Source organism: Hyposmocoma kahamanoa, unplaced genomic scaffold, assembly GCF_003589595.1.
Source record: "Hyposmocoma kahamanoa isolate Upper Pololo Valley unplaced genomic scaffold, ASM358959v1 92, whole genome shotgun sequence".
Lineage (NCBI taxonomy): Eukaryota > Metazoa > Arthropoda > Insecta > Lepidoptera > Cosmopterigidae > Hyposmocoma > Hyposmocoma kahamanoa.
Window position 1 is genome coordinate 18,556,062 of NW_020654748.1, and position 17,082 is coordinate 18,573,143.

The 17,082-nt window shown below is 35.3% G+C and overlaps 1 protein-coding gene across 2 annotated transcripts in view; it reads left to right on the top strand.

Annotated features, from left to right (window-relative positions):
• The first annotated feature begins 8,883 nt into the window (after nt 1–8,883).
• LOC113236741 (elongation of very long chain fatty acids protein 4-like) overlaps nt 8,884–17,082 on the top strand; it is a 19,758-nt gene continuing 11,559 nt past the window's right edge. The window contains exon 1 of one of the 2 annotated variants that reach the window (XM_026472907.1): nt 8,884–8,940. The gene's annotated coding sequence lies outside the window, so the exon portion shown is untranslated. Of the gene's footprint in view, nt 8,941–13,390; nt 13,533–17,082 lie in introns of those variants that run through there. The other variant, XM_026472906.1, reaches the window with a different exon arrangement.

A 17,082-nucleotide genomic window follows, 5' to 3' on the forward strand; every position in this document is an offset into this window, starting at 1 on the left:
TTGCTGCTACTATAGTCGCTTTCTCCGGTAATAGACCTTTTTAAATTGTTCTATGGTAATACATCTTGTAAATGTAGATTTGCTGCTACTGTAGTCGCTTTCTCCGGTAATAGACCTTTTAAATTCTTGTGTGGTAATGCATCTTGTAAGTGTAGATTTTCCGCTACTATTGTCGCTTTTTTCGGTAATACACCTTTAATTTGTTGTAATGGTAATGCATCTTGTAAGTGTAGATTTACCGCTACTAGTGTCGCTTTATTGGGTAATACACCTTTTAAAAATTTTGTGTGGTCATGCACCTTGTAAGTGTATATTATAACAAGGTTTATAGTTCCAAAAAAGCATCTGCAGGCCAACTCTTGAAGTAGGTCAATAGACGCTTCTTAGGAACCAGACCTTATGAGAGTGGCATATATACAATATTTTTGTTAATGCATTCTGTCAGTCAACTAAACGACTGCGACTAGTGTAGTGTGTCTATAAAATTTTGCAATAAGAAAATGTAAGTTACGACTAAACTAATTTTGAAAACATTTATGCCACACCTCCGTGACAATCTCTCAAACATATTTTTCATACTCTTCGATAGCCTCTTCAGGTGACGAAAATGTTTAACCGCGTAACTGGTTCTTAATTTTTGGAAATAAATAAAAAAAAAGTCACAAGGTGCCAGGTCGGGACTGTACGCGGGATGGCTCAAAAGGTCAACGTTGTTCACCTTCAAAAATTCATTTGTCTGTCTGACCGTGTGAGAACTGGCATTATCGTAATGCAAGATGATACAGCGTTTACGGTTATTTTTACGGAGTTTGTCAATAACTTCCGGCAAACAAATATTCGTGTACCAATCACTATTCACGGCACAACGATTCTCCATAGCAACAGTAGTCACGTGCCCAGTTTTATTAAAAAAAGAAGCAATCATCCGCTTAGAAGCAGTTTGCACGCGCACCACTTTGGTTGGTTTCGGCTCGTCTTGAAAGACCCATACCTGTTTTGGGTTCGTAACTATACATTCATGTTTCGTCACCTATTACTATGTCTCACACCAAAATTGACGCCCCTTCGTTGAATTTGGTAAGCATTGCATTGCACCAAGTGACGCGATCCGTTATGTGAGCCTCAGGCAAATTGTGTAGGATACACCGAGAGCACAGCTTTTTCACACCCAAATGTTTGTGTAGTAATCATTATATTGATTCATGCCTATGCCTAAACATGCCCGAATCTCATGGTATGTAACATGCCTGTCTGTTGTGATCATAAGGCGCACAGCATCGATGTTTTTGTTGTTCACAGCAGTGGACGGGTGACCATCACGAAATTCTTCACTGAGATTCACACGACCGCGTTTGAATTCTGCAAATCAGCTATAAATAGTCGTCTTGCATGGTGCTTCATTGCCAAAAGCAGTTTGAAGGCGAGCGAAGCTCCGCTGAGCTGTTACATTACACTTAAAGTCGTAGAAAATACTACTACAGAAATTTTCACGTGTTAAATCCATGGTGATGCAGACAACCAATGTCTAAAATGACGCCACAATGTAAAAATAAGTGACATTCAAATGAAACAAACTGTATTTTACAGCCAACCATTTTCAAATGTTGTAATTACTTTTTAAATATTGTTTATGCAAGTGGCCAGTTCCGGAAACTTATAGTGCGCCCTATATACGATGTTGAAAACATACTTGTACTATCATAAGGCTGTAACTACGTAATACATATCTGTACATTTTTTGTTATTTATGCATTGACGTAACAGGAAGAAGTGTAAAAGGGTCACAGGTATTTATTATAGGACAGGACACATAGGATGGGTACTGTGACATTCCAAATTTTTACGTTGCATGCCATTGACTTACAAATATAAGTCAATGTTGCCATGCATACTGTTTTTAGCTAATCTCTCAACCAGATTACGAAAAGAAGTAGTAAATTTGCTATAGTATACGAAAATCCAACAATATTTGTTGCAGTTGTAATTTCAAGTAAAAATTACAATATATTTTGAATATATAAAATGAAATGATAAAGTGAAAATAAATTACCTCAGCTACTTGATGCGTGAAATGGAATATTTTTCCATAGATATTTTCACCATGCAATCGACAATTCGAATCGGTTATAGTAGTCAATACCTTAGAGGATGGAAAAAAAAAATTCGTTTCCATAGACTAATAATAATAACGCTCACAATCAACATAGCCCCGCACTAGGGAAACCCTGTGTCGCGGGTGCCATGGACACACACATAGACAACCACAAATTACACCCAAACTCACGAGAGAAATAAATGTAGGCCATACAAGTATTTCTCCCGGCTCGGGAATCGAACCTGGGACCTCTGCGTGGCAGTCCGGCATGGTAACCGTTCGGCCACGGAGGCAGTTAAGTCTAAGGTCAATACGCATGTAAATATGACTTGTGCGTAGGTCGTTTTCTTTTGTTTAGAATTTTGCATGATGTTTTTGGAGTCATTGTTCAAATTTCGTTCCGTTGTTGTTGATTTTATTCTTTATTATTTGTTCAAATACTGGCTACATAGTACTTCGTATTCTGTAATTAAAATATTATTCAAAAAACATGTCTGTCATGTCGTCACTTCAAATAAAATTACAAACTATTAAACAATGTTTTTCCAATTTTCTCCACGAAAACACCACAAAACGTTATCAGCACGAATAGAGAAATATTAGTAGTATGAAACAATTGTTTTATGTGAATTTTGGAAACGATTTTTTCGGAAAGTGAAAAATATTAGTTCAGACTTCCAAGTTCATACGACATACGAGGGCATAACGCACGTTAGAAGTGCAAACTTGATTGTAATACCAATATTCCTTGTGATATGGCTTGTGATATGCACTCTGACTCCGCAGGCAGGTAGTTACCAGCCATGGCACAGGCATTTGGGTCATCTGTGTCGCATTGGTATTAACCATTAAGGAACTGTCATGTAGGTGTAGAGTTTACAGAAATTGATAAACAGAGCTGTGTTGCCTGTGTCCAAGGTAAATAATCTCGGAAACCATTTAAAAGAATAGCGTACAAGCCCGCAACTTCAGTGTTAGAGCTGGTACACATCGACATCTATGAACCGATGTCAGAAACCTCTTTACAAGGTAACAAGTATGCTTTATTATTTGTAGATGATTATACACGCTTTATTTTTATATATTTTATTTCTTCAAAGACAGAGGTGAAAGAAAAGTTTTGTCATTTCCAAAAATTTGCAGAATTGCAGACTGGAGCTCAAATAAAAGTTGTTAGGACAGATAACGGGAGGTAAATATGTCAACAAAGAATTATCTGATCATTTTCGTATTAATTGTATTGTACATCAAACGATTGTGGCGTACAGTCCGCAACAAAATGGATTTAGTACACATCCGTCATATTTCAGTTTCGTCCGAAAGTCTTTTTCATGATTTTAGTTCAGGTTCGTCAGGAATGACAAATGTGGACAACCAATAATAACATTTTTCGTCAAATTCCGCTTTCGTCATGTGGATTTAGTACACATCCGTCAGATTCCTCTTTCGTCAGATCATTTCTTTTACAAATTTTTTAAACATAGGTACTAAATAGTACAAAAAAGGTACTAAATTTTGATACAATTTTGTCAGGATTCGTTAAGATACACCCGCCATACTGACTCTCAAAAAAAGAACTGACAAATTATGACAAAAGCGGAATTTGATGAGAGTGGTCATAAAAAAAAACTATTTCTGACGAAAGCGAAATCTGACGGACAAGGAATCACGATAATTACTGTTTCGTTACCAACAACAAATTTCTGACCTATACGGAATAAAGAAATGATCTGACGAAAGAGGGATCTGACGAATGTATACTAAATCACAAAATGGCGTTGCTGAACATACTATAAGGTCAGTAGTTCAAAAAGCACGTTCTATGTTGGCAAAGTGTTCTCTCTCGAAAGCGTTTTGGGAAGACGCGATACAAACGTCTGTTTATTTGAAAAATAGGTCGCCCCATCACGCGCTTAATAATTTAACTCCTTTTGAAAAATGTATAACTGTAAACCGAATCTGAGTAATCATATCCGCTCACGCGATGCGCTACCCCACCTACTCGGCCCATCAAGGATAGCTACTGTGCAATTTAAACCAACCGCAAATTGGCGGCTATCTGGTTTCGCAAATTAGAAAAGCATTCAGTTTAAATAACAAGTTTTTATAAATAAAAATTGTTATTCTGCATTGCTAAATAAATATTCTAATAAATCCTGCACTTAAAAAGCACAGATGAAATTTTTGGTGTACTTGGATAAATATGATAATACATTCCGTTTGAGTGGTTCTAGCATTTACCATGAAATTACTCCTTAAAGTATAGTTTGTAAACACTTGTATTCAGGGTAAACTTATGGCTATTTCTCGAAAAATAACACAAAAAAACGATGTGTAATAAACCTACTTTATGTAATAGACCGCCTTAAGCCAGATTGTTCATTTTTAGTTTTCTAAGAATCCGCTAGATGGCATTGACCCATTTGGCGTTAGGTTTCTGAATAGCGATGTTAAGATTTTCCCTCGAATCGTGACTACTCGAACACAATTTTGTTAATGTGAATAGAAATTAGAAAATACAGAGAGCTCAGTAAGGCAACCAGGAGTTGACTCCCTTCTTGGGAACTGCTACCCGGATCTTCTGATATTTCTTACGTTCATAAAGGGTGAAAGATTATTGCCCATCATGTAGGGTGAATGAACCTCATCTCACGGAACGGTTTCCAGGAGTGAGTCCCTTCTTGGAAACAACTACCCGGACCTTCCGCACATAGGGTGAAATTGTATTGGCGACATACAAGGTGGAAATAAAAATCTTCTGAACAATTTGGAGATTCACTTGGCTTGTTATGGTAACCTCATCCAAAGGACGAAAGAACCTCCCTCCTTTACAGATGGATTTTTTTTTAATTTTGACATTTAACAAAGACGTTGTGATAATTCTCTTGTATTTTGATAATTAATATCTCTTGATTTAGTACCTTTTTACTGAAAATATTAAGAATAGTAGTAAAAAGTAAAAAAGCTATCTAACCTACCTATCAAACACTAACACAATATGAAATACGATATAAATACCTGAAAATCAGCTTTCAAAATGACTTAACTCCCTTTCTCACTAGTGTATTAAGGACGTCACATTTTTATTCCACATTGCACACACATACACCATATCACTTAGATTTTTACGTTAATAAATTATGCGTACAAATAGATATCGAAGTTGTAAAGTAACATTTAATAATTATACTTTAATTTCTTAATAAATACCGACGCGCGTCAGCTGTTTACACCCTTTGGTTGTTTACTTGTTTAGGCGCTCCGCACACAAATTTTAAGTATTGCTAAGGGGCGCCCTCTGGGGATAAATTAAAGTATGTGTAATAGAATGTGTATATTATAATTATTATATTTGTTGTAAAGAACAACTTAACTACAATATGTAATCATAATAGGTAGGTACTAAAGTAACACGATCGTAACGTGCTTAATGACATGCCAAACACGATTTTCTACTAACTGCTAATAAATCCCGAATTGTACACATTCATAATTTGACCGATGGCGACGTTTTCGATTGAATATTTAGTTGTACCTACTTACGCAGAATCAGGAACATAGCTAAAGTGGACGGCGGCCCTAATTCTGAGAAACTTTCATAGTATCTTACGCTTTAACTCTAAACCACTTCATATATTCATTTTATTAAGAAACAAAATATATTTAAAGGTGACGAGCATTTAAATGCCTGTCGATTAACACTAGAATCATATGAAAATATGTTTTTACTATTTTTCTAAATTAAAAACAGTCGCAACAAACAAACAGTGGTGGAATTCGCGGAAAATTTGCGAAAATGGCGTAAAACAACTGCAGGTCGCGAGGAAGAAAATTGACGAATCCTACCAAAATTCACAATGTAAGGACCACAGACCACATAAATATTAGTAATAGACTGGTTAGTGGGCGGGGTCTGCGTTACCTAGATTATCACCAGACGGGCAAATGAGTGTCAACAGCGCGTCAGTCGTCGTTCAAATGTAATACATGATTATTTTGTGGAAAAAATAGAAATATCGGCCGAATTGTGCCATTATATCATGTCGCGTAAGAAGCCAAAGTTTAAAAAATACTCCGGGAGGGATTTCCTTATATCAGTAAGTACTAAAACTCTGTTTTTTTTTCTAATATTTTGAACAAACAACACTATAATTTCGAAACAAAACATTTTTTTGCAACTCAGTAATAACAATATACATTGGTTGCTAGCCATCGCCGCCGTCAAAATAAAAATTCGAATGACGCTCAATTGCTTACTGGTCCGCGTGTTGTAATCAAATTATCGATATTCAGAAACTCTGTATTTAGAAACCCGGTTTCAATAATAAAAACATGAAACTCAGAGTCGCATTCACAAATTATAGACCACATCTAAATGTAAAAACATTTCTGAAGCATTGTCAGTTATTTTTCGCCTTCGGAAATAAGTATCTTCATTTTCTTGACAAGCTTGTCAACGCTATAGGTGTAGTCATGTTCATTCAGTTCAGAAAGAGGTAATTGTTGAACAAATATATCATATTTCAGGGAGAATAAAGATTTTTATGATGACTGTGTTTCAATATTTCAACCCTTCCAGTGATCGGATTGACTTGAAATCTAGTAGGTTAATGAAAGTACGATGACAGTATAATAAATCATTAATACTGTGATTGTAGCATGTAGCTACGTATAGGTACGCACACGCCTGCGTAGGTTATATCAATTAATATTTGCGTGTAGGAAAGCCTGATGTTGCGTATTTGGTAACAAATGTGTGCGTGTAAAAGTCAGCTACGCTAGTTCTCGAAGAAATTGCTTTAAATGCCGTTTCCATATACTCCGTGGTTAACCCTAATTATAGCAAGTATAAAGCAATGCCTAGTTCAATATTTCGCTAGTTATGAAACATAACGTCTATGTCAATTAAATGTCACATCCCTGTCTGTAGATTGTCAACTTTTTGCTTTTGTTCCAAGAAGTTTGTGTTCATAGGATTCTTAGCTTTTATGTGAATAGTAATAATAAAACCTTCTTAGATCCAAATAAGTTTCAATTTTTTTACCAAACCTTTTTTATTAATGTCTATTATAATTGTAAAGTCAATGTCTATTTTCGTTTGATTTATAACCAATCAAAATTATGTTATCTTAGTTCTAATGTAAGATTACGTTTTGAAATGTGTGCGTGTGGCGACACCGGTTTTGATACAAATGTTGTTTGATGCCATTTCCATTCTTTTCTTTCTTCCATGGTAACAACTTAATTTTTTTTTTAATACAACCTGTATTGAATAGTTTTGTGTTTGAGTGATATTTTACTCACAAAATTAATTTAAATATCTTAAATAGGCCGATATTTCATCCGCTTTGTCTGGGAAAAATGTGCGAAAGTTCTTTGATCATAAGCACTGTTTGCTCGACGGTAGTAGGTATACCAAGCAGGGTGATGGATGAAGTGAGGATAGGTGAGGTAAATAATCAAGACAAGCAATAGTAGTACCACTCGGCACCAACACATTTGTTACAACCACTATTTTGCCCTGCTAAGCCGAAAGGCGCTACTCTGAGATACGCCCTATTCTTTTTTTTAAACCATTCCATAGCTATAATAATTTCGCATCTAATGGTATAATAGAAATAGCGCTATCTAACTTAAAACGTTTAAAAAACTACAAAGAAATATTTTTAAATACAATACATTTAAATGCAATTTACAAAAAGTCGATTTTCCCAAAACTAACGCAGATTGAGATAGCGCTTTTCGGCTTATCAGGGCAGTTAATTAGCGGATTACATTAATAATAGTAAAAAATAAAATAGTTTATTGAATAACTTATTGTACAAGTGAATAACTAAAGACTAATTATACCAATAAATGTAAAATATAACACATATACCTGAACTAGGAGAATCCTGTATTTCAGGTAAAAAGTACTAATTGTACAGGTGGATAATATGATTAAGTTATAAATAAAATAAAATAATTAAACAATAAAATGCATATCATATACCTATACGCGAATCATGTACCTATTAGACAACATTTATTTTGGGATAATTTATAATTCTCTGTATCATCGTAGACATATTTTGAAGGAATTCTTGGAGAATTTTCTTAATCTTTATGTAACAAAAATTATATATGGCTAATATGGCGTTTCATTTATTATACAAAAATGGTCCCAGAACCACAAAAAATCTGGAAATAAACACATGTTTTGATGATACAATTTTTTTTCTTTCAATAACAAAATTCATTAATCCCTACACGGAACACTTTGTATTCACAATTTCGTTTATCAAGTTCCACACTATTCGTAAATTACGATGGGCAATGGTCCATTGTAATTAGGAACCTCAGGACCTAACCTCAGGAGTAAATAATTTAAACTGTCTCTGTGGCCTAACGGTCACCATCTGCCACGCAGAGGTTCCAGCCTCGATCCCTGGTCCGGGAGAAGTATTTGTATGGCCTACATTTATTCTCGTGAGTTTGGTTGTCTGTGTGTGTGTCCATGGCACCCGCGACGCAGGGTTTCCCTAGTACTGGGCTATGTTGAGTGTGTGCGTTATTATTATTACACTTTTATGCGTTACTATTAAATAGATTAATATGATACTAATAATAAATAAATAATATGATTTTTTACAGATTTATACAAGAACTCAAGAACGGGCATTTATTCAATGATAGATAAAATCATACCCTTTTTTAGCAAAGTCTGAAACTTTCGCGGTTGGAACGCACATGATCTCCAGGACTATACCACTATAGACGACATTAGACATCAAACTCTTGGTACACCAAGGTCTCTCTTAACAGCAATGCCTGCCCTAAACCAGCTAATGCTCTTCTGACGGAAGGTGGGCTGGTTAGACAGTTCGATTTTTTTTAAGTTAGGCCAATTAGCTCACGTACAATGGCCCCAACGTGCCGGTAAGTGTGCAATGGTCCTGTTTGGAGTTTGGGTTACACCCGGTTGCAAGCTTCTGGTGCTTGGAATAAATTTTAATGAAAATAGGGAATAATAGGCAATCTATAATAGAAATATAATCTATTGCCTACTGAACCTGGTGTATATGTTACCGGAAATGTATGTAATCCGTCATTGTATACAATTCCTAGGAAATGTACATAAATACTAAAATCGCACGGAAATGTGTAAAATTAATTATATTAGACACATTTCCTAGGAAATCTATACATTTCCTAAATAGCAATCGAAAATGTAAAACATTTGAGATTTCAATGGGTACGCGGGGATAGCGGGGCGAGGGGAAGGGTATTTCTTCGTCTGATCAGGCGATCGCGCTAGTGTCGCGTAAACTGTCAGTGCGTATGCGCGTCGCAGTCCCTCTGGGCAAAAACGAATCGGATTATTTAGGTTAAGTTAGGTTTTTTTTTTATACAAACGCGGAAGTCCCTCTGGGCAGAAACGAATCGGATTATTTGGGTTAAGTTAGGTTTTTTTATACAAACGCGGAAGTCCCTCTGGGCAATGAGTGCTTTAATAAAAAATATTATTCTCATTTTAACAACGTGTTTTATTACAGAAAGCATTATTTTCATACATTTCGTAATACGATATTGGAATTATATACAATTCCTAGGAATTGTACACGTTTTCTAGGACATTTATGTAACAAATAGTTTTTGAAACAATATTTTATACATTTCCTAGATAGCTTCGGAATTATAAATATTTCCTAGGATTTGTATACAATTCCTAGATTTCATATATTTCCGGTAACATATATAAGAAATTTCTTGGTTCTGAAATAATAATACTGGCCATATTTGTAGATGACATTATTGTCTTTAATAATAGTGAAAAGTCATTTGACATTGTCAAAAATGATTTTCAATAATACTTTTCACTCAAAGACTTGGGTCCGTTAGGATTAAATTAAATGTCTCTTAGTGACGGAAAGCGAATAATGGTGAATCAAAAGTCCAATATATTATTTTTGCTGCAAAAGTTCAATTTAGAACATGCAAAGGAGTTTGATACACCGTTGGCTAATAGTAAATTGGATATTGCTGACACAGAAGGTAAAAACTTAACAGTTTTGCACTAAATACACGGCCAGATATCGCGTTTGCCGCGAGTTACTTGAGTAAATTTAATAATAAATACGGCAAAAGTCACATTGGCCGGTAGCGAAACGAGTGTTTCAATAGGTACCTGAAGCGCACTGCAAATCCCTGGATACCCATCCACACGGATGCCGACTGGGCTAATTGCGCCAGTGATCATCGGTCATATACTGGGTACTGCTTCAAATTGGTAGATGGTCCGATATCATACAAACTGGTAAACAACGCTTTTCCAATTTTGTCCACGAAAACATCCCATTATTGACTATAGGTTTGGTTGCGGTTGATTTAATTTTATTGTGTAGTTTTTTAAATAATTGAGTCATATTTGTTATGTTTTATTTGTTCTTAAACTATAGTCTCTGAATCGATTCTCTCTTCGTTATAAATTATCTCGATAGGATATTGAAATCGATTTTTTTCATTCTTTACATCACTTCATCTCTAGAAACTTAAAATCTCAGACGTCGCCGTACACATGCTATGTGTATTGTTTTATTACAAGTCAGTGAAGATAGTGAGACGGAACATTCTTGTAGACCTTCTAGGCTGTATTGACGTATTTCAGATATGACGTCACTTTCTTCTTGGAAATGTGACATTCGTGCCGACTTGTTTATTAATAGCCATTTTTGAGTCTCTGCAATTTCTAAATAAGCTTCTGATTTGGTTGAGGCTGTTTTTTTAAATTATGTACTTATGAGATGTTTCAGTTTTGAAGTAACCAACCTCAGCTAAACCTGAAGCTTATTCGGAGACTAGATTTGATGAAGTCTTCATGGAAGTGCAGACTGCAATAGCATACCTTACCTTACCTATTTCTGCCGCCAAGCAATAATGTGAACATTAGTTACTGCCTTCCAGTTTCGAAGAGTGAAATTACAGGCACATGAGACTTGTTAGCTTATGTCTCAGAGTGACGGGCGCAGTGGCATCACTACGCCTCTCAGATCTGTGTGATTTAAAACTCTGAGTGGCACTGGAACTGTTATGGACAGTTGTGTCTCTTACTACCAGACGCACGACTTCTACAAATCGTCACTTAGAATCACAAAAATAAAAAAACAAAAAATGCTTGACAAAAGTAGATACAGCTAGCTTGACTCTCTGTCAGGCAGTCCGCCACAACGAGACCTGCAGTTATGTCAGAAACTCAACGAACCAATACATAATTTACCATATTAGTAGGGGAGAAGGGGGCACCTTTGAACATTTTTTGCCTCACACCTGAGGCAGCTTAGAACCCGCCTGGGATACCTTTGAATTCATCAATTTAAGTGAAACTTATTTATTGCAAAATATTTTTATTAAATTCGCTATCAAAAATCTTTTAAAAATATATATCTTTTACAATATATCAAAAATCTTTTACAAAAATCTTTTACATACCAGTTGAGCGATGTGATGTCCTCCGTAATTGGATGTTGATAATCGATAGTTGTTATTCCTGTATAAGCATACGTTGTCCTTGTCGCTTCATGTTCTTTACTATTGCATTTAGTGTCTTATATTTCTTATTATATGCGCAACCAATACAAGTCAACAGAGACGTTTTATTGTGTGGACACCCTACTATATACTTACACTGTTAAGGAAATATTAAAAAGCAATTATCGTGTCTAATGAGCCACATATATACTCTCTATCTTCCTTCTATATTATTCTATTCTACTTTCTATATTCATTATATTTTTGGATATTTATAACCGACTCCAAAAAAGGAGATTCTCAATTCGACTGTATGTTTTTTTTATGTACATTATGCGATAACTTGTGAACCGATTTTGATGATACTTTTTTAGTTGGAAAGAGGCTACCTCTGTAGTGGTCCCATTTAAAGAAAATATTCCACCTTTAAAAGTGGCAAACTGGGGAGATTCCTGTTTCGCGCATTTTCCGGTAACCGATTTCAATAAAACAAATACATCTAATTCCACGAACTTTTGAGGTTGGTTTTTTTAATACTCTATACTGATTCTTGTAATTAATTAAAATTTCTATAATGTGTCATCTAAGGGACCACAAATAAATATGAAATTTACGAAACGTGGTTTTGTTTTACTTTTCCAATCGTCCTTGTGATTTTTATTAATGTTTGCAGAGTAATAACATTTATTTGCTCATTTAGGTCTCTGAAAGACCACACAAATAACAATATATAATCACTGCCAAATTACGTTTTGATCATTGTGTAAATATTTAAAGGTGTTTTACTAAATCTTTGTTAATAAAATACGCCAGCAAACTAAATACTTGCCCAGAAGTGGAAGATTTGATATTGGATTTGAGAGACTACGAATGAGTGTGAACACGAATGATTCTTTACAAATTCCTATATGCGTTTTACAAAATGCTTTACAAGTTGTACTAAACCTCCCAATTATTACAACTAGCAAAAATCATGTGGTCCCTCAGACACATAATAAATTACAAAATCACAGGAATAGTGAAATTCTTTAATAAGACCATTAAAGCAAAACCTCTTCTTATAAAAATACTAGCAGAGGAAGCTAATCATAACGTCTAAACGTATTCGAATTCACATTGATTTGTTAAAAATTGCCCCAATGGGTACTCTACAAAATAACAAATATTTTTCATGTGTAAAAATACTCAATTATTGCAAGCTGTTGGTTTAATATATATCCAGTAATTAATATCTTTACAACTATTTTTGAGAATGTTTACTTTTCGACACTGAAACTAACCACGACCTATCATTCGGTTTTTGGCGCGCGCACATTGACCGTTGCCACTGGCAGGTATAGTGCTGCCTTATTATAAACGTAATTCCTACTACATTTCCATTCAAACTGATTGTGTATACGCATTTGTTCTAAGCTACCACTGTTTAAAGGTGCCTCCTTTTCCCCTACGCTTCAGGGAATTGGTAAGTCAAACATCACGATCTTTGACAATTGACGTAGATTTGATATCAGGCTCAGATCCCACTGGAAATATATCACCGTGTCTGATGAACACCTTAAGGGCGCGTAGCGAGTTTGAAAATTGAATGATGGTTACAGTAGTTTTCTCTAAATAAATTTTTCAAGTATGATACATTTATGACTCAATTATTTCAGTGAAAACTATTCGATATTCGTAAAGGTATTAAATTCCTCCGATCTTTCCGCCACGTAGTTAATGTTTGGTCTGGTTTTTTTAATACCTACCGCGCAGATGTAAGGTTTATATATTTGAAAACGCTATGCCAACTTCATCTTAGTGTACTATATGACCTAGACTGGGCAAGACATCTTGTCTAAGTTAAATTTAATTAATTTGTTTTTGATAAAGTTCAGTTCCAATCTTCTATTTTGTAATCATGTTTTTTTGTTAACAAACCTTTTTTTGAGAGGTAAGGCAAAATTATTTTAATTAAATTACAATTATTTCTCAATAACTAATGCACCAGGAAAGGAAACAATTTTGAATATGTATCAATGGAACGCACAAAGTATCAAGCCGAAACAGGTCGAATTTGAGCATTTATTATGCCAGGAAAAAATCCATACTGCATTAGTGAGCGAGACTTGGTTAGAAATGGAGTCCGTATTTAAAATTAACAGCTATAATGTATTTAGGAACGATAGGTTGGGTTTTATGGCGATGTAGCGATTATTGTATATAAATCTTTATTAGGGCTCAAGTATATCCCCAAGTCTTAAATAATTCTGGTATCGAAATTAAGTGTTAAGTGTTTTCTTGATGTACCGTTTTACTAATGGGGCTGTCATGTTCAATAACCCTAAATAAAGAAAGATTTAAAAAAAATTCTCAATGTTACGTTTCAATTTAATATAGTTACTTAATACACATATTATTTCTTATTTTATTAAAAATTAGTTAGTTGCAGCTCTATAGTTTACTTCATAAAAAATGTTTTTGTTTCTATCGAAGAATATCACGTATCATCTCTAGACATATTTTGCCAAATCAATCTGAGTTTTAAGTCTGAAAATGTTTGTGCCTAGTTGTAAACAGTTAAAGTTATAAATGCCAAAATGCTGTAACCGTGTCGGTTGTGCTTCATATCGAACAAACAATAATCCGTACTTGATCGAAAACACAATATGTTGTAAATCAGCACACTATATTTGCGGTTGCAGCTGGCTGTACGGTTACAGAATTCATTATTGTTCTAATCATATTATATTTTAATGTTCTTTTTTTAATTTTTCACTATTATGAGACCATGAATTTAGAATTACATTTTTTTCATTAAGTAAGTCAGTTTTAGTGCAAGACTACAAAATTATATATTTTGTTCAAATTCTCTTCTCTCTTACCTATATAACAAAGAGTAAATCACAATTTACTTCAAACGGATACAGGTGATGGAAAAACTAAACAGTAATTATCTGGGAACCTATATTAATATTGATATTTACTTCCTTGGGTACACCTTATCGCGCCATAAACAATGTTGTTTTAACTCCAGTGCTTTCAAGTTGCTTCTAATATTCACATTGCCTTCATAACTTATGACATTTATTTTTACTTTTATTACTTACAAGCGCCAATAATGAGATAGTCAGTCACCATTGCAAATGCCATAGATATTAACTGGAAATAATGTTAATAAATACCTAATAAATGGCAAATTTAATGTTCATTTATTTATTTAGACAGGTGAATAAAAATACAATAAAAAGATACCACTACCTCAGCTTGAAATTGAATTCAAATTTTTCCCGTTACGTTATACGGTTCGTTATATTTCATTTCGTCGTTACGTTATATTTCAGAATTTATTTTTTTACAAACGAAATAAAAGCCTTTTGTAAAAGTGTATATCGTATATTATACGCGGTCCATTAAATTCGGTTGACACAAAAAAAATATTGGTATATGTAAAGTACTTATTGAATACAGCGGTTGTCTTGTAATATTTCGGTTTAAGTTTGTGTTTTTTTTTCTATCATGAAAATTGTTAGGAATCCTGTTTTCAAATCAGCGTATTTTTTCCAAAGTGATTGTTTAACACTTTCACTGTTGTTGTTGAAACAACCAAAGCCATTTGTGCTAGTATAGACTCTTAAACACTAGAAACTAAAACTAAGATTAAATTTTAAGACCCAAATTCCCCGCGGCTAGGTACCCAAAATGGTAGCAGCGTTACCACTTTGTATAGCTATCCTAATAGTTAGGCAAGGTAGCTGCTGACCATTGGGTTTCCCAAGCAATCTATTAATTTTTTTGATAAAATTTCGTAAAGATGAGGATTACCAGGACTACAATTACATACGTAGCCGGAGCTGAGGTCCTGGTACTACTTATCACACTTAAACAATTGTATGTATTGTTAATAGCAGTTACGTCTGGGTTCTTAAGAAAATTATAATGATCCAAATATCAAAAAACTATTCTTAGAATATATTTTATTGACTACGAAATTGAAAATGAAAACACATTGGAGTGCGCTGCATGAGTAGCAAAAATAATAGAAAATAATGGATATGAACTAGAAGACGCCCATGATTCCTCTCACAAAACCTTAAATATTCATCACACAGCCACCCAACTACTTTTTTAAATAAAATATAAGTGCGTATTTGACCTCCATCTCACCTGATGGAAAGTGACGATGAGGTCGACGATGTAGCATGCACACTTAAGTAATGTCTATTCACTCTCGCCTTGAAAAGACCCAAGTTATAACGTTCAAAGAAAAAGTCTGCTGGCAAGGAATTCCACTCCATAGCCGTTCGCCATATAAATGTGGAAGCGTAACGCTTCGTGCGAATCTTTGAAATATCCACAACATAGGGGTAGAACCCAAGCCTACGCCTGGTCCCCCAGTGATGAAAAGGGGAGGCAGAATTAAATCGTGTAATTCCATCACACGCTCTCCGTGATATATCCTGTAAAATACCGATAAGCAGGCAACTTTACGGCGGTGTTCAAGGCTGTGCAGCTTCGCCTCCACTAATTCCGAGTCACCTATAAGCCTCTTGGCACGGTTGTCAATTAAATCCAAAGTGGCCAGTTGATATGTAACAGAGCCATTCCAAAGGTGGCAACAATACTCCATGCATAATCGGACTTGTGCTTGGTACAGCTGAAGCAACTGTCCCGGTGTAAAGTAACGCCTCACCCTGGAAAGGATCCCAAGCTTCCTTGCTGCATTTTTGCAGGAAGCTTGCTGCATTTTTGCAGGAAGCTTGGGTTCCTTGCTGCATTTTTGGCCGTGGATTCAATTTATCTGCCGAAGTTCAAAATGGGACGCAGGTCCATTCCGAGTAGCTGGATACAGTCGGCTATCGGTATGGATATATTACGAAAAGTCGGAGTCAGCTCAAAGGAACTTCGTTTTGTGGAAAATAGACCCGCCAGCGTTTTGGTAGCGTTAAATTTGACTAGATTAGGATTGCCCCAATCGGAGACTGCCTGGAGTGTCAAATCTAAACGGCTAACCATGGACTTTCTGCAAGACTGGATTTCCTCTCCACTGACCCTTGCATTGGTCAAGTACCTATCTACAACTGTGCTGTCATCAGCATACACAAAGGTACCTGGAATTAACATATCATTGATATGCAGCGGGAAGAGAGTTGCAGACAATACGGAACCCTGAGGAACTCCGGCTCTAAGGCGGATGACTAGTTCTGCCGCTGGGTACCTGAGCTGAGCCTCATCAGACGTTGGAACAATTTGGTTGTCTCCGAATCTCCACTGTGCGAGCGGCAGAGATAGCAGTACACTAATTGTGTAACTCCTGTGTAAAATTTTGTAAAAGTAAAATTGTGAAATGTACCTATGATTTTAACTTTCTAGTTACGTACCTGTCATGGCCCATGTATTTAACCACACCCACACACGCCACTATATTAATAAGTTGCTGTGTGTACGCATGCGCGAGTGTGTGTGTGTGTGTGTGTGTGTGTGTGTGTGTGTGTGTGTGTGTG